Source organism: Acartia tonsa, chromosome 6, assembly GCF_053477335.1.
Source record: "Acartia tonsa isolate MP-2025a chromosome 6, ASM5347733v1, whole genome shotgun sequence".
Lineage (NCBI taxonomy): Eukaryota > Metazoa > Arthropoda > Copepoda > Calanoida > Acartiidae > Acartia > Acartia tonsa.
In genome coordinates, this window is record NC_137265.1 from 5,634,391 (window position 1) to 5,660,002 (window position 25,612).

A 25,612-nucleotide genomic window follows, 5' to 3' on the forward strand; every position below is an offset into this window, starting at 1 on the left:
GTATTTTTTATTTGAAAGGTAATACAAATATTCTATATGAATACAGGGATCTATAGAGAAAAAACAATGTTCGATAAATTGATGCACATCCACAATAATTTTACACAAAACTACTCTTCTGTAGATTACAATTGGTGGTTGAAACATTTGGACACTCAACTTAATGACCCAACCAATCAAAATACAATAAAATTCCCCAAAATTGTTAAGTCATCGATTAATAAAACATTATTGTGAAATGTAAAAGTTTGAGGACTAGCCCAATATCCCTTTCCTCCCCACAATGAATATGCAATGAAATCATCAAAGAAAAAGATATTGTTTTAATAAAACTGCAAAAATACTTTTTAACTTTTTTTCTGTTCATAAATAAAGGTGAAAATGATATATGTTAATCTGTTATTCAGCCTTTCCCTAATCCATCAGTTATCCTAATCTAATCGGACCGACCGAATCATATAAAAGCTTCGCTTTTAAAAAATTCATCGTCCAATTTTTTAACAATAATATACCATGGCATATGTCAAACGAAACTTTTTCTTAAGTTTGTAAAATTTGTGTTATGGTGTGAACTCCATAATTTATTATCCATTTGATTGAGCTATCAACAGCTTGTGTTTTGCAACAACATTTCTTTGCAAATTTCAATGTAATTGCTCAAATACTTTTCTTTTGAAGTGCTACAAATTTACAAAAGTTTTTGAATATCTGGGATGTTTATATCAATAATTATTCAATCCACATTTATGAAAGCTTTTGAAATTTAAATATGTACAGAAAATGTAATGGACAAAAGCAAGGGCCGTTCATTCAGCAAAGTAACTCCAATTGAAATATCTGAAAATTTGGATATTTTAGTGGCGTACAATTTGTATTGTGTTATAACAAAAGGGAAGTGGATAAGAAGTGGGAAAAAGAAGGAAGAATTTGGTAGAGGAATATTTTATAATTTTTTTTTGGTCAGAATTCTAGGTCATTGTCCCTGAACAAAAGAAAAAATTTTATTTTATTTTATTCCCATTGTAATTCTCTCAATTTTTTTATTTTGGGTCACCTTTTCATCAAAGAGTTAATGTCTGCTTGGGTAAACAGTAATAGGTCAATGGACTAAAATTAAATTGTTTTCCATTAATTCTCAGCTAACTATTCTGTCCTTATACAGTTGATAAAGTTAACAGCTAGTCTATTAGGATGGGAAAAAAGAATATTTACAAATATATGAAAGCTAAAGACTAATTTCATTTGACATAGCAACTGCAATGTAATATTTTAAACATCCGCCAAGGAAGTCCATGAAATAGTAAAGTGGAAATATTTTAATCCTCAAGACTTGAGTTATCCTATCTATTGAAAGTTGCCTGCCCCCCCCCCAAAAAAAAAAAAAAAAATTTAATCTTGGATGTCAATGCATCCATTAATGCTCAATTTAACTATTTTCCAGTATCTGTTGAAAATCCTAAACTTACCTGCTATTGGTCAATTAAGTAATATACTGGCCTGCCATTGGTCATAAAGTCTGTGCATGGGCTATCATTGGTCATTTGTATTGTATTGTATTTTTTATATGCACTATGGAGGGTTGAAACTTATTTTTATTTAGTAACTTTTGGGTAACCCGAAGCTGTCGCAGTCTGTGTCACTGTACTAGTGAAGACGAAGGGATACGAACTAGCACCATGCGTACCACTTCTACACTTGTATCAAGCAAGGTAATTATATTATTATGAGAGGGAGGGATATGAACTACCACCATGCGTACCACTTCTACACTTGTATCAAGCAAGGTAATTATAAATCTTTTTCTAGTATGGCTTAGAAACTGATTAATATCCGCTAAATTAGAACCTGTTCTAATCCATAGTTAAAAATCATGTATAGCATCATAATACAGCCAATTTTCTACGAATATAAAAATAAATAATCATAATATTAGTACCTGTTTTGTAAGCCTGGGCCGTCGGCCCCTCAGGATTAACAAAGCTGGTTTTTAATCTTAAAATTTTTCATATTAATTTCCGCGGAAAACTGCCTATAATACGATGCATTAGATAATTATTGTGTGCATATTTAGGCTGGAAATACAAGTAGCACAGCCCATCACAACCACAGCAGTATTCATCAGTCCAAATTTAAGTCAAGTGTAATGTAAGTAGTTTTTTAAGCGAAGCTTTTCTAAATTTATGGTGTGTCCGTCCGACCAGTACAAATAGTTTTTTCGTTAATTTAGGCATGTTAGAATTGTTCTATCGATTTCAAACTTTGCAAGGTGATTCCTGTAGTAGTTAGGTACGATTTAGAGAGCAACTCTATAATCGTTAACAGAATGTCCGTACGTCCATTTTAAATATGTTGATTTTTAACAACAAATTTTTATGTGATGTAATAATCTGATTAATCTGAGTTTCCTATGACAACAAAGTACAACGAAGCATCTCTATAATCACGTTTAAAAATGTAAGTATGTCCTGAAACATTATCCTGTATTTAAGCAGTTTTAAAAAAATTTACTTACAATTTTGCATTGACTTTTATACATTTACATTCTGATTATTCAGTTCTGGCACTCTACAAGTGTTAATGTTCGTTTGTGCTACCATTTGAGAGCTTCGCTTTTATGGATGATGTCATCCTTGTTAGTTAATGAGCTAATCTACATCAAGGGTATGTTGGTGCGACCGTAATACGGGCACCTAAAGATCACTACAAAAATACTACTGTACATGTCTTGGTACAAAAAATATTCTAATGATTTAAAGAGTATATATTACATATGGTTTATATCTTTCTTTTAATTTCTTATCCGCGGATAGCTGTCCACAAAACCCAGGGAGGAAAGGTTTTGTGTACCAAAAATATTATAATCATATTTCCTCATTCGTTAGCTTCGAAGCGGTGTGTACTTTTATTAATTGTTAATTGGTTTGTTCACCCTGTTACAGTTTAAACTTTTAAACAAATAATTTTAATATACAAAAGAGTACTTTTGTTTATAATCATTGGGCATGTACATAAATTTATGGCAATCGTCTTATATCTTAAAATCCTTGGCAACAACATAAGTGAAATTTATAATATCTATTTCAGAACAAGTAACGGAACTAGATGTGAGACGAAGCTGACCCCAAATTCCGCCAAGTCAATTTGCGCGCCAACTATAAGCGCGGCATCCATTGCTGTTCAAAGATTTTAAGCGCCAATGGAAGACCCATGCCGCATAATCAAATAAAATCAAAAGGTAACAAATATTAGACATAGTATATATATAGATGGTTCATCTGACCCAATTTTTTGTCAAACTTAAAAAGAGATTTGTTGCAGAAAAAGACTTTGTTTACTTTTTGTTATATACGAGATTATTTGTAAAATGTTTTAACAAATGAGATGTCTTTAATGTACAATAACTTTCTCCTATTTGCTGATTTTTACAGTATCTCTCTATGTTATCTCTTTTTAACAAATATTTTATCCTATTTAAAAAAAAAATTCCTTAAAAAAACGCGCGGCTAGAGCTAACTACACAGTAAGAACACACTTCTTTGTAGAAAATATATTTCACTTTAGTCAAGCCTTCTCAATTCTATAAAATAACAACCATATTTGCAAACATTCTTAAGAAAACAACAAGCTTCATACTAGTTAAAGTTAATATAAGTTTAACAAAAAATTGGTTAAAAATATTAAGTACTTTGAAAAAAGGAATTTTTTAAAACAAAATAAAATCCAAATCTTTTTACTTTGAAATATGGTGTACCTAATTGTTTGTGTGTTCATGTACAACTGAATTATTTATTGTAAAGAAAGAGGGGGGGGGGGAGGGTTTTTCCCTAAACCTATTATAACTTTTCATTGTGCACAAATGCGGGAAAGATACTTTTATTAATCATTTGTGGAAAATTATCTTTATTACCATACAAAACATGACTTTTCAGCATAGCTCAGGACCGGTTCTAATCTATGAATAAGATTGTACTCTAAATGTCAATTTTTTGATTCAAAATAATTTTTTTCAGTGGTTATTGAAAGAGAAGTATTGAAAATAATCCAAAACTAAGAATCTCAGTATTTATGTTGTGTGCTTATATTATATTGGATCAAGATAAAAATTAGAGGATTTAAAAAAAATATCTTTTAAGAAGCAGCTTAAAATGCCTGATGATAGGCCAGTATACATTTTACCATAGGTCAATTACAATGTACCACACAATACAATACAAATGACCAATGATAGGCCAGTAAAGATTTTACTATAGGTCAATGACAATGAATAATGGCCTATCATTGGTTATTTGTATGGTATGGAATCATTCTTTATTATTCTTGTTGAGGTCTAACGTAAGGCTGCACAGCCTATTTTACCACGCATTAAAAACGTCACATTATTAATATTTTTTTCGGCTTAATTTTAGCCAGCCGTGTGCCAATAAGCATCATTTAAAAATCTAAAAATACCTTAAATTATATTTCTGATTTGATCCCATATTTATGTATATGTTGCATTAAAATTGTACCTTTCTTAATCAAAAAGATATTAGTATATTTAAAATTGATAAAAATTTTTATTTAATTGTAAAGTATATTTTTGATGTTTGAGCTCAATATAACTGGATGTTAATACTTTTAATGATATTTGTTGTTTATAACATGTATAAATTTAATAATATTTTCTCGTATTCATTCGAATCCGGTGGACAAGAACCGGTTCTAATCTATACGAAAAAACTATGTCTTGCATCGTATTTTAAACAGCTGATTATAATACGATTCGAGAAATAAATATTACAGTTCTTTACTTTAATAATTGATGAAGAAAAAAATCATTTAAAATTTTGAAAGGGGTCAAAGTGTCTCAAAAATCAGTCATGTGACGCCATAAAAAAAAAGAAGATGAGGGGAGAAGTGGGAAAGAAAACCCCTAAAAAAGAGATGGATAATCCCTCATTTTTACGACGTCACACTTTGTCCCCCTTCAAAATCTTTATCTTAATTTCAGCAACTAATAATATATCATAATAAATTATTAGATACATAAGGCAGGAAGTGGAAATTGGACTGTAAATTATACTGTTCCCCAAAGTTTAATAAACACGTTATCTCATATGTTGGCTTAAATCTTGATTGGGTTGTAAAAACTAGCAGTGTTCATACTTTTACACCAATAATTTTAATCTGTAGAAGGGGTAATTTTGTTTGAAATTATTAGGTGTGTAAATTGTTTTATCATCCATTGTCTTATCCTTAAAGATTTCTGCTTATTTATGCTTATTTTTTTATCCCGGAAAATGAACCTTTTGGTGCTGTTTATTATATCAAAATGAGTTTTCTAGAATTAAAGCAAAATTTTTTAATTAACTAAATTGTAAATATTAGGTATATGAAATGTTGTCTATAACTTGAAATTTGTATATATGTCAGTGCTTAATATTATTATTATTATGCTACACCATTCTCAAACAGTATGTATTATTGTTTTTGTTATGTTAATAAAGACAAAAAAATGTATTAATTATAACACCTGAAAATGCTAATTAAGTTGTATACCTTACCATCTCAATTCTCCACAGTTGGAGCAAGAGGCTGTAGCAGAGTTCTCCATCCTCGTCTGTCCTGGGCAGCTGTTCTGGCAGTATTCCAAGTCAGCTGTCTGTTTCTCAGGTCATCTCTTATGGTTGACCGCCATGTTTTCTTTGGTCTCCCCCTCCTTCTGGTGCCCAAGGTGGGTTCCCATTCTATGGACTTTTTGGTGAGTCTAGAATCATGCATTCTGAACACGTGGCCAAGTAATTTTAGCCTCCTTGTTTCAAGAGTTTGTTCAATTGTTGATGCATTTGAAATTTTATGTAAATTTATGTTTGAAATAGTTGTAGGCCAGAAGATATTGTGAATCTGTCTTAGACATCTGTTTTGAAAAACTTCGAGTTTATTTAAATCACATTGGGTTATCCTCCAGCATTCAGCACCATAAAGTAATACTGACATAACATTGCTTTTAAATATTTTAAGTTTGGTTTTGCGGGAGTATTTAGTAGATCTCCATATTGGTCTTAACATTGAAAAGGCAGTTCTTGCTTTAGCAAGTCTACTTTGTATGTCCTTGCTAGTACCTTCTTCTGTGCTAATTGTAGTTCCAAGGTATGTAAAGGAGTCTACCTTTTCAACAGTTTCATCCCCAATTGTTATGTTGCCATTGTTATTTTGGAATTGCATTACCTTGGTCTTGTTAACATTTATTTGTAATCCTCGGCCCCTCCCCACATTTAGGCAGGCTAGTTTGACCGCTGGGTGCGGGGTTAACAGCGGTCATGAGATGGATAGTGATATAATAGGATTAGTGCGGGGGGTTTGTTATCATAAGTCACAGCGAAGCAACTCTGTAAACGGCCTGTCCGTATGGGTGTCGTATTACCACAATCCCACAAGCTTAGCAAAATTTTCAAGTCTTGTAGTTTTGATTTGCAAATTTTCTAATGATTCAGCAAGGAGTGCCAAATCATCGGCAAAGTCAAGATCTTCAAGATCATCATCAGATGTTAGTTCAACACCCCGTTTCTGATCTATAGTTTTTCTCATTACCCAATCTATTGTTATCAAAAACAAAATTGGTGATAAGATGCAACCTTGTCTGACTCCTGTGTTGACATTGAACCATTCTGTAAGATCATTTTCACATATAACACTGCATTCATAATTTTCATAAAACAGTTTGATCATTTGGATAATTTTATCAGGTAGGCCATAGGATTTAAGGATTTTCCAAATAGCTGGGCGATGCACAGAATCGAAGGCTTTTTTAAAGTCTACAAAGTTGATGTGTAGTTCTTTGTTCCACTCTAGACATTGTTCAATAATGTTTCTCAATGCCAGAATTTGATCTATGCAGCCTCTACCTTTCCTAAAACCCGCCTGTTCTTCTCTTAACTTGGAATCAATTTCTTCATCTATTCTTATCAATAATATTTTACAAAAGACTTTGCCTGGAACAGAAATAAGAGTTATTCCTCTCCAGTTGTCACACAGGCTGAGATCGCCTTTTTTTGGTATTCTGACTATCATTCCTTTTTGCCAATCACTTGGTATTTCTTCAGAATTCCAAATAAGTTTAAATAATTTATTCAGAAGATCAGCACTTAAATCTGTATCTGCTTGGAGCAGTTCTGCTTGAATGCCATCTACACCTGGAGCTTTGTTTTTCTTCATGCTATCAATGGCATTCTTAATTTCTTGTCTGGTTGGTTCATTGATATCAATATCTAATACAGGTTGGTTAATAAGATCACCAATGTCCTCTTCAGGTTCATTTTGGTTCAAGACTTGTTGAAAGTGTTCTTTCCAACGTTCTGCTACCTCTTTATCATTTGTGATTTTATTTCCATGTCTGTCTTTAATAGGATTGGACTTACTTTGAGATTTGCCTGAAAGTTTCTTGGTGATTTTGTAGAGTTTAGCATTGTTACCAACTCTAGCTGCTTCCTCTGCTTCATCAGCTAGGTCTGCAGCAAACTTTCTTTTATCTCTTCTAGCGTTTCTCTTAACAGCTTTGTCTTTAAGTTGTATAGACAAATGTTATTAAAAGCGCTGCTGCTATAAGACTAGGGTTCGTTTGTCTGTTTTACAAAGTCAAAAATTTTTCATTCTTTCATTTAATGCCAGAAAATCGACAGGTACAATTACAACTTTTATTACCTACTCAGCGAAAAAAAAGCGAATGAATTGCAAATTTTCGCGAATAAATTGCAAATTCCCAAAATTCGCAATAATTATTTTTAAAAAAATTTAAATAGCCTAAAACCACCACAGGACCAGTAAGTATATTCCCTGAATAGTAAAATCCGATCGGTTCAGTGGTTATCGAGATCTTAAGGACGGACTGACAGACGGACCGACATCAAGCTACTTTGTATAATAGATATAGCAATGCTAAATTGCTGTATTCTATGTTATTTTTGCTGTGCTAATTATAAAGATATGATGATATAATGTGTTTATAGATCATTAATAAAGAAATATTTTCTTATTAGTTATAATTATAGATGTAAAAATGTATATTATAAAAGAAGAAAAAACATTATTAGGCTTATTGAGAATTTATTTATTTTATAAAAAAAAAATATAAGAGTTGTTAAATTGAAAATATTTTAATGCAGTGAGGAATACTTTACCTGAAACTTTTCGCCAAAAATTTTAATTCCGAAAAAATACAGGGGCAATGTACCTTAAGGGGCGATTCTTCGTATTTTTCACAGTAGTTTTTAAAAGCGAAGCTTTTCTATAATTAGGGTCGGTCCGTCCGTCCGTCCGTCCGTACGTCCGTCCGTCCGTCCGTCCGTCCGTCCGTCCGTCCGTCACGGATAGCTTTTTTCGTTAATTTAGACATGTTAGAATTGTCCTATCGATTTCAAATTTTGCATGGTGATTCCTTTAGTAGTTAGGTACGATTTAGAAAGCGTAGCAACTCTATAATCATTACCAAAATGTCCGTACGTCCATTTTAAACATGTTGATTTTTTTAATTTTTTAAATAGCTTTTTTCGTTAATTTAGGCATGTTAGAATTGTCGTATCGATTTCAAATTTTGCATGGTGATTCCTGTAATAGTTAGGTACGAGTTAGAAAACGTAGCAACTCTATAATCATTACCAGAATGTCCGTACGTCCATTTTAAACATGTTGATTTTTTTTACATTTTTAACAACAAATTTGTATGTGACTTAATTATCCGATTGGTCTGATTTTTGGTATACTGATTCCTGGGACAACAAAGTACAATATTATAAGCGAAGCAACTCTATAATCAAGTCCTAAAAATGTAAGTATATCCATAATCATTATCCTGTATCAAGCAGTTTTTCAACAAATTTACTTACAATTTTGCTTTGACTCTTATACATTCGTATTCTGATTATTCAGTTCTGACATTATACAAGTGTTAATGCCCGTTTGTCCTACCGTTTCAGAGCTTCGCTTTTATGGATGTTGTCATCCTTGTTCTCCTATTTCTAGGCCAGCCGGGGCTCTAACCCTGCGGGATATTGCTTAACCCTGTGGGGCAATCACTTTACCCAATATAACCTAACCTAAAATAACCTATAAAAGCCATTTTAAAAATACGACGAATCGCCTCTTAAGGGGCGTTGCCACGAAAGGGACTATTTCCAATTATTGTAATGTTTCCTCAGTAACAGAAAAGTTAGAAACACTAGAGCTTTTATTTACATAATAAAATCTTTTTCAGCCTTTAGCTTAAAACTAAAATCATAATAAAAAAATGAAAATTGTATATTTATTTATTTAAAATAATAAGATTATACCTCAGTGTAATGTTGTATGCATTTTTATTAATAAACAATAAACATATACTTTGCTATTGTTGAAAATTTTAGTTGGGTTGCTATTTGAATTAGGAAACAGCGTAAAGTGCAATTCAAATTGAATCCTCTTTCAAAAGCAAAGCTTTTCTATAATTATGGTAGGTCTGTACGTCTGTAACGTTTAGTTCTTTTCGTTGAATTAAACAGGTTATAATTGTCTTATCGAAATCAAACTTTACATGCTGATTCCTATTGCAGTTAGGTACGAAATAGAAAGTGCAGCAACTCTATAATCGTTACCAGAATGTCCGTACGTCAATTTAAAACATGCTGATTTTTTTCTTTTTTGACAAAAATTTTTTATGTTAAAATTGTCCGATTCATCTTATTTTTGGATTGATGATTCCTATTACAACAAGGTACAATACTATAAGCAAAGCATCTCTATGAACAAGTCCTAAAAATGTAAGTATGTCCTTAAACATTAATCTGTATTTAAGCAGTTTTTCAACAAGTGTACTTAAAATTTTCTTTGAGCTTATGCATTAATATTCTTTTTATTCCATTTTTTTGTATCATTCTATTTGTTTGAATAAATTAAATTTTCTTTCCTCCTCGTGAGAGAAATGTGAAGAAAAACAATTTCTTTTGTAGGAATGATTGTGCACTAATATTGTTATAACTCTGAATGCACTGAAAGGTATTTTTCTTAATGATGAGTATTGTATTGTATAAGTTATAAATAAAGGTAGCCAAATAAGGGGGTTTTATTCTAATACCGTTTTTATCAGGGGGTTTATTCAAAATTATCAATGTTCAAAATAAATTTATAGATTTTGATAGTTTTCGAACTGTTTGAGTTCAGGTACATAGTTAAAAAGCGGCCTTATGTAACTATATGTACAGTCTAAATCATATATTCTTTTTTAATAACAAAAAGGCTTTACATTTAACTACTGAGCTAAAATTATTTAATTCGTAATTCGTTTTTGGGGTGCTAAATTTTTTTTGGCCCTCCCCAAATTTTTACCCAGGGGGTAAAATTTGCTTGGGGAGTGGTAATTACCCCCCCTGAAATCTGTTGGCAGGGGTACATTTTTTTTTTGGGGGGTGGGGTAATTTAAATTTTATTAAATATTTAGTATTAAAAATGCGCGGGTGGGGTTAATTTGAAATGGGGGGGGGGGGGGTTAATCCCAACTTTATCCCCCCCCCCCTTGGACGTCTTTGGTTCAGCTGTTTGATGTAAATAACTGTACAGTTTAAATCATATATTTCTATTCAATAGGTATGAAGAATAAACAACGTTTTATATAACACGCTGCTGCGAATGTAAAAAAACTGCTAGGCCACCTGTCTCTAAATGCTTGTTTATCTTTTACACATTTGTATTTGTATTATTTGTAAAACTCGATCATATCTCCGACTATTCTCTTACAAGAGTACATCAATCAAAAAGTCTTAGTGTTTTTTCAAATACACAAAAATTTTGTTAAAAGTTTGGTATATATTGTAAAATATATAATAAGTAATTGAATCAATCCTATTATAAAAAGTAGTAAGGTTTAGGCTATTTTTTCTGCCACTCCCTACCCTTTCAATATAGAACCCCTATATTCTAGGGACAGCCCCTAATTCATTTATAATGAAATGAAAGCTTCACTTTTAGTTTTTCCTTTTGGTGTGACGTTCCATTTGTGTGTATCTTTCTATTAAAAATTAGATTTCGTTAATCAATGATTACCTACAAAAGAATTAGGTTTAGTCTTAAATGTATTTTTAATGATATTGGAGTGGTTTTAGAACTCTGAAATATATACTCTGTTCTGTCCGTTTGAATCTATGGGGGTCTTGACATCCATTCCCCTTCTCTTATGGGTCCACTGAAAATACTTTTTGTATTAAAATCTAAATCAATTGTGGGGGACTATGTACGTACAGTATGAGGATGGTGTGAAGTCAAAGTCATAATCTTGTCGGTTTAAGCAGGTAATTATCAACAAGCCCGACCTTTAAATTTTACCTCGGTTCTAAATTTAACCCTGGCCCCTCCCGACTTTTTGGGAATTTTTTTATGTCAAAACTAAAATGAAGTAATAATTGTAATTTTCCTTTAATTTTAAGCATATTCTACGTTGTACTGATTCTACTGAAACAAGGGTATAAGGAAAATAGTTGAAATTAACCTGCGGCGTGCAGAGCGTTTTGCCAGGGTGGGGCACAAAGCGCAATCGACAACTTACCCCCCCCCCCCATTCCATAAACAAAAAACGAGGGGGTGTAAGATTTAGGGAGCGTATCAAAGACAAAAATAGCCCAGTATATTTTTTAGTATTAGGGGGGTGATAAATCCCACTAGATGACTACCACCCACTAAAAGTCAAACAAGAGTCTTTTTTTTAAAACCCCCTTTTTTCTGTAAGGGGTGTGTTTTACTTTTTCTTTTTGTTAGGTGCATGAAGACTTTTCTTAAAGGGGGATAAATAAAAGATCTATCAACTCCCTTAATTTTTCTATTGGTTTGGAAACACCCCCTTTCTGCACGCCTCTGAAATTAACCTTGCAGTGCATTTGCAGAACAAAATTTTATGTGCATTTTCCTCATAGATGTTATACTGTGTGCAAGAGGTAACCTTAGCAAACTTTTGCCATGTTATCATCAAGGACGTCCAATGGAGGGGGGGGGGGGTAAAAAGAAGAGTACCCCCCCCCTCCCCATGAATTTGGGCACCCCCAAAATTTTGAATTATTGTTTCCCCCCCCCCCCAAAAAAAAAAATAAGAAAAAGCTTGAACGTCCTTGTCTATGTGATATAAAAATTCCCCTCCCCCCCCCCCCAATGAATTTGTAATTATTCATTTTTACACCCCCCCCCCCACAAAAAAATGAAAAAGCTTTAACGTCCTTTGTTATAATAGCATTTCAAGGACGTTCCAACTTTTGAAATTGTTTAGGGGTAAAATTCTAGATAGGTGGTAATTTTTATTTGGGTAGAATTTACATGTGGGGTGATTTCCTCTAGATCCATACTTTTATTTGTAACATGATGTCTATATGTTTTACCGATATGACTCCCCCGAAAGTGTACCTCAGCTCTTTAAAGAGAAATCACCCCAATTTAGTTAACTTTATTTAACGTTTTCTTTTTGAACTATAACCGAATTAAAGTGTGTTAATCCACCCCTTCCCTCGCTTTTTAGACTGTTCTTAAAGTAATCTAGGGGCGTATCCGATAATATTAAATAAATAAATCTATAAAAGAATGAGTACTATTATAAACATTTAAAAAGGAAAACCATTTAGACATTGATAGTTATCTATTCATGTATAAGAGGCTAGGATGCGAGAGAGAGAAAGAGATAAATAGAGAAAGGGAGAGATAGATAGATAGATAGATAGATAGATAGAGAGAGAGAGAGAGAGAGAGAGAGAGAGAGAGAGAGAGAGAGAGAGAGAGAGAGAGAGAGAGAGAGAAAGAGAAACGAGATTCAAGGTGCTTCTATTGAGAATTTAGGGTGGCAATTTACCATTTTCCTCTAATAGAGTTCCTATGTAATACCCTTCCTAAAAAAACCTTCCTAAGCATTATTAAACTACTTAGGGTTTATGATTTACACCCCCAAAAAAATCTTTTATAACTTGCTCAGCACCTTTACTATGCTTCAATGAGTTAATAAAATGTAAGTTTTTGTTTGTAAGTCTGTTAAGTTATCGCTAACCACTGAACCGATCGAGGCCTTTATTTAAGTGAAGCTTTACAAAGTTAAATTATAATTTCAATTTATACGTCTTGATGACCTCTTGTTGGCTCGGTTCGGTAGCGCCCATTAAACAACTATTTCTTTAATGGCATAACCTTTGTCCTGACATAGCAGCAGTAGGAACCATTTTAACGTATTTGGTTATGACGTGGGGTCAGGCCGAGATTCGAACCTAACACCTTCCTGACAGCGAGCGGATTCGCTACTTGTTACGCCACAGTTGCGGGATGTCCTGAAAGGGTTTTAGGCTATTCGCCTTTTCTCTCCCCCCCCCCTTTCCTTTACCCCTAAATGTACAGCAAAAGAAACTACAAATGTGGTAAATATCGAGGTTAGTATTTTTTCAACTTGTAGTAAAAAGGATTTATCTAAAGTATCGATGTTTGTTTATTTGTTTTACTAAAAGGAGGGTTGGATTATCCACTATTACATTCTATTGTGTACATTTCATCAGACATAATACCAGGGAGAAAGGGAGGGGACAATGGATAAAATTTTCAGTTTTTAGGAGTCTAGACTTTGGGTACTGGCTTTAAGGGAATGTGCAAGAATTTAGCAGGTTCAGACTGACTTTGGGTACTAGCGCATCACTGCCGCTAACTTGCTGAGTTAGTTTTCAATATAGCAGACAGAAAAATTTGTTATGAGATGGCTGGTTTAAACAATTATTTTGCTCCAATAAATATCATTTCATAGATAAAAAATTTATTGTGATATTTGTGTAATAAACAATCTAAGAACCCTTAAATCTAATTTTTGTATATAGTGGCATTTTAAATTTAGGAATATGAGGTGGACGAGTTCCATTGTCGATTTTTCTAGTTATGTCAGTCCGATGTACTGATAATCTAATTTTCAAATGAATGATTTTTTTCTTAGAACTTTTTTCTTATTTTATAGTTTTCTAAATTTAATTAACATACCCTTTACAAATTTCCTCAAATTTTCTGTATAAATCTGGATTTCATGGCCTTTCAGCGAAAACTCTCAAATTGAATTAATTGCCAAGTAAGACGAATGGTTACGGACCCAACATGTAAAATCCTCAGAATGATAGAACTCAAGGCATTAAAATTTTAAATTAATTGCCCATTGTTCCCTTCCTTACTCCCTGCATAACACACAATTAACAAGGATGATAACAACAATGAAAGCGAAGCTCAACAAATTAGATTGTCAGATTAACAAACATATAACATGCACATTCAAAGGATTCTTTAATAGGATTACTTAGGACTGAGCCTATTTGTCTTAGGAATCATTTTTGAAAATAAATTCTGTCAAACAGAGTTTGATGTCAAAATAGTCTAAAATGAAACAGTGTAAAGGGCCTCCAAAAAATGAACTCATACGATACAAAGTACCATCGTACCAGGCTAGTAAAAATTATAATTGACCAAGGTAAAATTTATACTGGCCTCTCATTGGTCACTTGTATTGTATGACGTCATTTTTTGGCAGAATTTTTAAGAAATCTTCATACACGTGGAATGCAGGATTTAAACCTCCCTTAATTTTCCTTCTTGCCATAAAAGATATTTTCCTCTTATATACATATATCTAATGCTATTCTTAAGTCAAGGTGTTCAAAATACAATAAAATTACATTAATAAGTGTAATTGTTTATCTACTGGCATTATTTTTACATGCATTAAAATAGAAAATCATTAAAGATAAAAACAGGCTTTGTTAGCCCAGAGAGGCCAAGGCCCTTGTTAACAAAACGTGGTGTATCCTCTTTTTTTGATACTCAAATATTCAAAAAAATTTTTTAAAAACCTAAGAGGATATTACCCAAAACGTGTAGGTATTAATTTTATGATTTTATTTTAACATTCGTTGAAAATTGAAAATCGGTTTCGAAGCCAAACTGAAAAATATTTTCTTTGTGAAATTGTACATTTGTGGTCATGATATTGAAAGTGCAGAAGCAAGATAACAAATTGACGGATATTGTTTCCTGAAAGATCATTTCTATGATCAATTATATTTGTGCTTTCGCCATAATGCTGTATAAATATCCAGTTTATGATAGGAACCACGTAGAATGGATATTGGATTTATTACAATAGTCCCCAAGGGTTTATAATAACGTTTTCTTATTCATTGTGGACTTTTTTTAAATTTTGATTGGTTGGTTCGTTAATTTGAGTATCAAAACGTTTCAACAACTAATTGTAATCTACAGAAAAAGTAATTTTGTGTATCATCATTGGGGATGACATCTATTTATAAGCCATTGTCTTATCCCTTAAGATCCCTGAGTGTATGATATGAACACAGTTGTATCTAGAAATGAATATCTGTTAGAAAATGGAATAAGTAAATAGTTGTACTTTTGGTAAGGCTATATTTACCTATTTATATAGCAAAAAAGCAATATTTTTAAAAGCGAAGCTTTTTTATAATTAGGGTGTGTCCGTCCGTCTGTACGTCTGTCCGTCCGTCCGTAACGGATAGCTTTTTTCGTTAATTTAGACATGTTAGAATTGTCCTATCGATTTCAAACTTTGCATGGTGATTCCTTTAGTAGTTAGCTACAATTTAGAAAGCGTAGCAACACCATAATCAATACCAGGATGTCCGTACGTCCATTTTAAACATGTCGATTTTTAACTTTTTGACAACAAATTTTTGTATGTTAAAATTATAGGATTTTTTTGATTTTAAGAAAACTGATTCCTATTACAACAAGTTACAATGTTATAAGCGAAGCATCTCTATAAACAAATCCCAAAAATGTAAGTATGTCCTTAAACAGTATCATCTATTTATGCAGTTTTGCAACAAATATACTTACAATATTGTTTGTTCTGATGCATTAATATTCTGCTAATTCAGTTCTGACAATATACAAGTGTTAATGTTCGTTTGTCCTTCTATTTCAGAGATTCGCTTTTATGGATGTTGTCATCCTTGTTTAGTATGTTTAGTAGAAATTTAGATTAAAAGAAACATAGACGAACATGTTAAGACGTACAGCCAATTCTCAAAGTCCTAAAACGTCAAGTTTCTTTTGTCTTGAGACAGCGTATAGTGCCTCTAAAAAAATGACTTCATACGATAAAATAAACCAATGAGAGGCCAGTATAAATTTTACCATTTGCTAATTACAGTGTATTACTGGACTCTCGTTGGTCAATTTTATTGTATGACGTAATTTTTTTGGTGCCACTTTACGCTGTCTCTTTTATCTCGCGTTATTTTATTTTTTTGATTATTCACTTATTTCTTTATCCCAACGTTCCATGCATACTGAGATTGTACAAGAACAATTACGTCCATTTGTAGCGCGGCTGCTGCAATAACAGACAAATAGAATGTTGAAAGGAATACAAATCTATAGTACAAATGTATATACAGACAACTACCTCCCTTCCTTTTTCAAAGATCTCTTTTTTGTCTGCTTCTAAATTATTTTCTGCTACTTGGCTTTGTAATGTAGGCGATATCATTGGTTGATTTTCAATGACCCAATAGAAAGATTGCACAAGACAGTTGCGATGGGGAGTACAGTTACTTAACCCATTCTCCCTCTAGTATTTTACTCTAATGAAATGAATGCGTTACTACATTACTACAAGGTATGTTTAATAATCAGAATGTTATTTGCATTAAATTTCGGTATGTTTTGTAAAAAAAATCATTCTTTGAATCTTTAATATCGTCCTGAATATAATACGCTTGATGTTATTATCATGTTTTGCTCTAAATTCGGTAAATTTTCGCTAGATCCAAACTGGTTTTTAAAAAAAACATTATAAAAAGCATCGCATAAAGGAAAATTTAAATAATAGTTATTTCTTTCATCGTATTATAAACCGCTTTCCGCGGTTATAGAATGTACATTTTATATTAGTAGAAAGCTGGATATAATACGATGCTAGACATTTTTTTAGAGTTAGAGTTTTTCCTATGGATGAGAACCGGTTCCTATCCACCGGATTCGAATGAATACGAGAAATAGAATTATTTATTTTTTGACTTAGCAGAAATTTTCTTTTAAGCGGAAGTTGTTTATAAAAGGTCATGCCTTATTCAAAATGTAAAATAACTAACAGGTGTACGAACAGACAGTTACTAGTCTTAGAGTAGCTGAACTACAAAAAAATATAGATACAAACAGAATTGTATCATTCCATTATGAAAGCAATCTCACAAATATTTATAACAAGAACGGGTTTTAACATAAAAGACTTCAAAGTTATCTTAAACTTTCTAGAAATATAAAGCTAACGTTTAACCGAAGCTAGTAAAAGTGGCTGACTCAGATTATGACGTCAAAAGAATTAACCAATGAGAGGTCAGTATACATTGTTATTGACTAATAGTGAAACTTATAGTGGCCTTTCATTGGTTATTTTTTTTGACGTCATAATCTGAGTCAGCCACTTTTACTAGCTTCGTTTAACCAGGAGGGAGGGGACATGATTTGTTTATTAAAGTAGTCCCCAAAGTTTTATATAAAAAAAAATATTCGTTTGTTTAAGGACTTAACTTAATGAATTTTAATTGGTTTGCTCATTAAGTTGAGTGTCCAATCGTTTCAACTATTAATTTTAAGGTAAAGGGGTACGTAATTTTGTGTATCATCACTGGAGATGTATATCAATTCATCGGTCATTGTCTTATCCCTTTAGATCACTTATTAATTGTTATTTGAAAATGCTGCATTGAAATTATGTCTGTCCGCTAACGACATTTTCCCATGTCAGAACAGATTTACATATGCAGGTTTTTGGTAATTTTTTCTAAAACTATAAGAGGCTAAGTTATTTTTTAGAAAAGCAATGATACATATCTTTAAAGAAAGAGTATTGAATATTTTAGGATTATTAATATTTTTCATGATTAACTTAGGAAAAGCTGTGCTCTTAAAAACACTCGGATCTGCATTCTATGGGGGTTATTATAGTAACATATTTTAGTGGCATATTAAAGGACTGGGGGATATTCTTTTTATGACAAGGATGACAACATCCATAAAAGCGAAGCACTGAAACGGTAAGACAAACGAACATTAACACTTGTATAGTGTCAGAACTGAATAATTAGAATATAAATGTAAAAGAGTCGAAGCAAAATTGTAAGTAAAATTGTTGAAAATCACGTAAAACTTTGTTGTTAAAAAAGCAAAACAAAATCAACATGTTTAAAATGGACGTACGAACATTCTGGTAATGATTATAGAGTTGCTACGCTTTCTCTATGTACCTAACTAATACAGGAATTACCATGCAAAGTTTAAAATCAATAGGACGATTCTAACATGTTTAAATTAAGAAAAAAGCTACTTATAGAAAAGCTTCGCTTTTAAAAATTATGAATTATCCTGCTACATGTTTAAACTTATTTCTAGTTCTTTAGGCAAATTGACGTCCTGATACTATTTATTTATTAGGTTTCTTTAAATCGTTTCAAAATACTAGCGACTTCGCCCCTAGAGGGCTCTAGGAGCACTTGAATGGGGTGAGGTCGAACTACCACCACCACTTCTAATTTCAGTTTTTAGCCTTTTTCTTGGGGTAGATTTTTCTTAGGATATTAATACCCCAACTCAAAATATTCATGAACCTTCTAAAGACCTATGAGAAGGTAAACTTTAAAGGAGATCGAACAATGTAGGTTCAGTGGTTAGCGAGATCCTTCGCTACAGACAAAAAACTTTACTGCTTTTAATAACAGAATTGTGTTATATAAAGTATGTTATAATTGTGATATATATAGTTGTTCTTGTTTAAAACAAAAGGTCTCTTTTTATCTGCAAGACAAAGAATAACAAGTAAGGCTTTTAACTAAACAAACATTAAAACTAAATTTCATCTTTTCCTAAAGCTGGTCATTAAGGTCTCGCAGCGTAGCTTAGCTGTAAAAAGTAATTGTTCGCCAGTTTTTATTGGCATGCCTACTCTACTGTAAGGTCAGAAATGTATCATTTATTTCTAAAGTTTTGAAAGGTTTTGGTTTTCCTATATATGTATATCAGGAACAACCTCTACTATTTTGATTGAATATCATCTATAGTACTAAGTACAATATCTGTCTGTCTCTTCGTCCTTGTGAAGCTAAAGATCCCACTGTTAGACCGATTTTGCTCTGATTTTTAATGAATATACCTATTGACATACCAAGGTTTTATTAGGAATTCCACCAAAAATTAGAGAGCTAATGGCAATCAGGAAGTTTTTCCATGGAAGAAATATTAAGGGTGGGGTTTACATAGAGGCAAGGGGAGAAGCCAGGGATCTAAAGGGATAAGATATTTGTCCTAATTACAAATTTACCCCTTTCTGTAGATTACAATTAGTGGTTGAAACGTATACAATCAACTTGCTAAACAAAAGTCCCTACAGATGTTAAGGCAACGAATAAGAACTTATAATACTTTGGCAACTATTGTTATTACCAGCCCAATGTCCCCACTCTTCCTGGGAAGTAGCAGTATATATATAATACTAGCGGCTTCGCCCCTAGCCTCTAGGGGCTTTGCCCTAAGAGCTTTGATCAACCTTATTTTTCGTAATTTAGATTTAAAAGAAAAGTTTAAGAAAAAAAAACCTTTTTTTTTTTGGGGGGGGGGGGGAATTTTTCTTTTGGTCAACCCTACTATTTCAATTTTAGTTTTAAAAAAAAATTTTTAGGGGGGGGGATAAGGGTGTCCCACTCCCCAAGAAAATAGTTATAAACCTCCCCGGGTCCTATGAGAAGTTGCCCTGTTAAGGAGAATCCGATCGGTTCAGCGGTTAGCGAGATCCTTCGTTACAAACAAACAGACAAACAAACAGACAGACAAACATCGTTCTTCTTTGTATTATAGATTAGAAAAAGCCAGGAAAGAATATGATTATAAGAACTTTTGAATTAGTTTATCCTTGTTTTTCTACCTAGATTATAATCTAAATTAAACAAAAACATCGTTTATCTTGAGGACTTAAACATTTAAAGCATTTAAAGAATAATTTTTTTTTTTAAAGACTAAAAGCAGACATTTTTAAAAAGAGGGAAATAAAGCTTTCTTATAGTGTGACATTTAGTATTATCATTTTGGGGTGTATTTTAAGCCGGTAAGCTAAAACTACAAAAACATTTAAGCTCTTTATGGTGCCTATAAAATAGGAATGAATACCATACAAATGACCAATAATAGGTAAATAAAAAGACTAAAATACCTTTGGCATACTAGAATACATTTTAATTGACCAATGTTAGACCAGTATGGCATTATTTTTTTCTAGGCATCATAAAAAGCTTTAAAACATTGCATGATTTAAATTGTTCTAAATGCCATAAATATTTACATATTACAAATAGAATGTACATGAATTTTTATAAGCTAAGTTTTGCGCTTATGGTTTGTTTTTTAAAGATATCGTTTTGGTCATATCAAATCATCTCTTAAGTGCATTTCATCTCGCTTTTTGTTGTATAGATTTATTTCAGACTCCATGTTAGGGATGTAAATATTCTTGTTTTATTATATAAATTGAATAAGGAAAAATGCACGTGTTAAATATTGTTATGTTTTCCAGGGAGGGAGGGGACATTGGCCTGTTTATTACACTAGTCCCCAAAGTTTTACAAAAATGTTTTATTATTCGTTGACTCAACAACTTTGGGGACTGTTTTTAGTTGGTTTATCAAGTTTAGTGTCCATTCGTTCCAACCATCACTTGCAATTTACAGATGGGGTAATTTTGTGTTTTATCATTCGGGATGTACATAAATTTATCGACCATTGTCTTATCCCTTTGGATCCCTGTATGTTACCTACTTTATACTGGCAGACAGGATGGAACTAGGCAATATTTAGACAACTATAGGTTAGTTAAACAATCAATATGCTTCAAATATTAGCTCACACTGTTCCTTCCAATATTAAGACATTTTGAAGTAGATTATAGTAACCAATAAAAAAATGACGTCATACAATACATATAACCACTAATAGGCCAGTATATGTTTTACCATTGGTCAATTAAAATGTAAACTGGCCTATCATTGGTCATTTGTATTGTAGGACGTCATTTTTTATTAGGCACTTAAGATTTTCATGGCTCCTTTAATGGCCTTTCAAAAAAGTTCTCTAACACTTAACATAGGGTACTTTTATAAAAGATTAAATTAATGTATACACCAAACATCAACCTCCCAGATTTTTGTTTTGTCATAGGAAAAGTTGATATAGCCACAGTTTTAATATTTATTAAGACAATGCTAAACAATTCATGGATTACTTATACTTTTGGAAAAAAATACCACATTAATTTGATATCTAAGGCGTTGTTTACAAAATAAAAAAAAGTGTAAGGTAAAAAAATCTTTTAATCAATGTAGTTTCATTATGGGGTCAATGAGGATTCAGCTATTTAATTCTCCCCCTTAGAATTGCTCTAGGTAATGGATATAGAATATACGTGGATATTATGACAGGTGAAAAATTATCGTCAATTTAGGTTGCTAACATAGACATAATTTATTGGTCACTTCGTTCATACAGTAGGAGGGGAGGGGATGTGGTTATTTTAACCAGCTACGATTTTTACTTTACTAGAGTACATAATAATCTGGTGTAAGATCCAAGTAATAATAAATCCATTCTGGGTTCATGTTAGATTATCTTAATTTTTCCAAGATGCGGTGTGAGCTTAAACAGCTACTGTAACAAAATTTTATCTTTTTGTTTATGAGAATATGATCAGAATGAAAGCCAAAAAGTTCAAACGTACACGTGTATATTTGTGTAAATAGGCATACGTTTTTTTGTCAGAAGGGACATTAAAAAAGAAGAAAAGAAAGTACAGAAAAAAGCAAAAAAGGGGGGATAAAATAAAAATTAAAATATTGTGATTTCATTTTTTTGTGAGAATTCCTTGAGAACAAATTGAAAACACCGGATTCAGAGCTGAAGAGTTGAATATACTTTAAAGCCTTAACTTCTTACGAAACTAAGCTTGACACTGAAAATAATGCGAGGAGAGGCTTAATGGTTAATTGATGCAAAAATCCGGTAAATGTAAATTTAGAAACATTTCAGAAAGAAGGTGTATCAACTTTTTCACTTTTTATTTAAGATAGCTAGCCGGCTCTTTTAGTAAGTAGTAGATGTAAAATTTTTCATAGAATTCAGATATGCAATCGGTTTTTTTGTAGACCTCTTATTTTTTAAGTAATTTAAGTTTTAAAAAAAATAATTCAGTCGGTTTTAAGGTACTAAAACGCAACAAAATAAAAGAAGAAAATGGCCAGTATGAACAAAAATAGTCAGATCTTTAATTTGACACCTTACTTTTAAAATTCTGTTGAGTAATTATTGAAAAAATCCATTTTTTTAATCTCGGTTTAATAAAAACTTTAAACCTAAATATTTTATCAAACAGACATAAAAAATATGGGTTCATATATACCTTTAGAATCAGAAAAATATTACTAATCCATTCTAAGCGAAATTGAAAAAGTTTTTAAAAATTGTAATAAAAAATAAAAAAAATAAAAAGTTTATTTTAAGAATTGTAACTACTAAACTAGCCAATCACAAATCGCGAAAATTGACGAATCGCGAAGCTTAACCTATAAAGTTAACCAATAGAATTGTCAAAAAAAAAGGAGAATGTTCATACAATAGATACTACAATAAATATAGTGATATTACAGAACATGTAAAGAATGAAAAATTATGAACAAATATGCATCAGTCTGTTTATAAACTTCAAAACAATGCAGTTAAAAATACATTATTGTTTCTTGTGTTTAAAAAATATCTGCTACATTGCATTGTCTTTTGTTTAGGTTTTGTTCAGGTTTTATTCAAGCTAACCCTTTAAAGCCGAAAATTATGATTCTTAAAATAAACTTATATTTTTTATTTTAGTTTTATAAAAGTTTTTCAATTTTGCTTAGACTGGATTTGTATTATTTTTCTCATTCTAAAAGTATATATGAACACATACTTTTTATGCCTGTGAGAGGATATTTTTAATTTCAAAGTTTTGATTAATCCGAGGTTAACAAAATAGATTTTTTCAATAATTACTTAACAGAATTTTAAAAGTAAGGTGTCAAATTAAAGATCTTACTAGTTTTGTTCATACTGGCCATTTTCTTCTTTTATTTTGTTGCGTTTTAGTACCTTAAAACCGACCTAATTATTGTTTTTAAAAACTTAAATTACTTAAAAAATAAGAGGTCTACAAAAAAAACCGATTGCATATCTGAATTCTATGAAAAATTTTACATCTACTACTTACTAAAAGAGCCGGCTAGCTATCTTAAATAAAAAGTGAAAAAGTTGATACAACTTCTTTAAAAATAAACTATACATCTAAATCTAAAATTAGAACCGTCAATATACTGAAATTCATTGTTATCTTTAACATTAAACGCCTTGTAAAGGAAAAATAAATACAAATATACTTTACACTTTTAAATTTTTACGTAATCTCTATAAATATAACTGTCTCCCTTTATCTATTACCTAAATTATGAAATTAATCTAAAATATCAAAAAATGAAACAGGCGAGAAGAGTTCAAAAAATGGAGGACGAGTAAGAAAATGCCGTTTCTCAAAGTAGTACGCGGTCATGCGCAATATTAAAAGGGCGAATTTCAGATCTCAGTTTTCGCGGTTAAAGAAGAATGCATCTTTATATCCAAGCGATTTAAAAAATCTTGCATGCATGACTTTTATCTTATAGAGAAAATAAGTAAATCAATTTATATTTTACAGCGAAAATTTATTTTTGAAATTTTCGTCACCCTTAGAATATTGAGTATGACCGCGTACTACTTTAAGAAACGGCATTTTCATACTCGGCATCATAAATATGAGCATTGCAACACAATTTCTTGTAAAATATTGACGCAAAGTCTATTCTATGTTTACAGGTTTTAAGTAGGTTAAACAAAACTTTGCGAGCATAGCTACTCAATGTTTTTAAAATACTAGTCAACCTATCTAGATAAAGTAACAGGATGTCTATCTGTTTGTCTCTGTGTTTGTCTGTATGTTCGAATTGATCAGGTTTTCCTTTACAGGGTAGCTTCTCATAAGTCCTGGAAAGGTTTATAACTGTTTTGGGGGAGAGTAACACCACCCTCCCAAGAGAAATCGCCCCTAGAAAAAAAACAAAACATTTTTACTTCTTTTTAAATTTGAATTCAACTCCCCCCTTCTCAAGTGTCACTAGAGGCCTCTAGGGGCGTAGGTGCTAGTAATACAGTGTGTTTTTTTTATGAGAACTTTTTTGAAAGCAATTTTACCCCACTTATAGTTATCAGAATTTAATGATTAATGGGTTATTTTCTTTGTTTTTTAAGGCAATTAATAGAACACCAAAAAAATATTTCAGTTTTATCTAAAAAGTACAGTAAAATCTAAAATTCAAAACTAAGGTGTCAACATCTAAAAATGGTTTTAGCGCATTTTTCTTATGCCTAAATCTTCTACCCTTTGCAAGAAAAAAATTGGATTTTCTGTAGTCGACTTTGGGGGGACAGTACTCCCTCCCTGGTTGAGATATGACCTTCAAACTTTGATATGTTCTAGTACATGTCCCTAACTAATAGTATCTGTATACATTTTTAGCTCTATAGTTCAACTTTCAAGTGATTAGCAGCCATTCTTGCAAAAGGTTGAATATTTTAGCATAAGAAAAATGCGCTAAAACCATTTTTAGATGTTGACACGTAAGTTTTGAATTTTAAATTCTACTGTACTTTTTAGATAAAAACTGAAATATTTTTTTGGTGTTCTATTAATTGCCTTAAAAAACGAAGAAAATAAGCCATTAATCATTAAATTCTGATAACTATAAGTGGGGTAAAATTGCTTTCAAAAAAGTTCTCATAAAAAAAACACACTGTATATTAATAAAAACAGTAGCTCAGTAAGTTTTGGTTATATTGGAATTCCACCCACACAGGATAGCACCTAAGTCACTAGCCCCTGCAGGGAACCTCAACCTTCTGAAAGCCTTACAACTGCACTGCACGTGGCTTACTGTAAATATATGTCATAAATCATCACTAACCTAACAGGTTTATTTTATAAACTTTGTTTATGTATTGGATTTAATGGTCATAAAATCAATCTTTCGTATTCTATATCAAATGATTTTTAAATTGTATACAATTACATACATGAGTAAATTATAGAGTAATTCTACTATTTTTTCAATTTATTTGTCATCAATTCGTCAAATTTTATTAGTTAGAATTCAAATTTGGACAGCAAAAATAAACAAATGAATTAAAGATCTTTTTACAAAATTCTATGACGCATAATTAGAATTCCTGAAACTTTAGTAAAAAAATCTCGGGGAGAGCAGAAAGTGTCATGTGTGATGTCATAAAATACGTCTAAAAAGAGGAAGGATGAGAGGATAAGTGAGAAAGGAAACTGCTAATAAAGAAATGGATAATAGACGTATTTTTATGACGTCACATATGACGCTTTCCGCTGTCCTAAAATTTGAAAACAAGAATGACATCCATTAAAATCGAAGCACAATAAAGCATGGGTTGACTAATGGACAACGTGAGATATAGA

The 25,612-nt window shown here is 31.7% G+C and overlaps 1 long non-coding RNA gene across 1 annotated transcript; it reads left to right on the forward strand.

Annotated features, from left to right (window-relative positions):
• The first annotated feature begins 1,746 nt into the window (after window positions 1-1,746).
• LOC145321662 (uncharacterized) lies at window positions 1,747-4,664 on the forward strand. Its single transcript, XR_013880364.1, has 4 exons — window positions 1,747-1,784; window positions 2,072-2,145; window positions 3,085-3,235; window positions 4,011-4,664. It is a non-coding gene; the product is annotated as an uncharacterized LOC145321662 (long non-coding RNA).
• The last annotated feature ends 20,948 nt before the right edge of the window (window positions 4,665-25,612 follow it).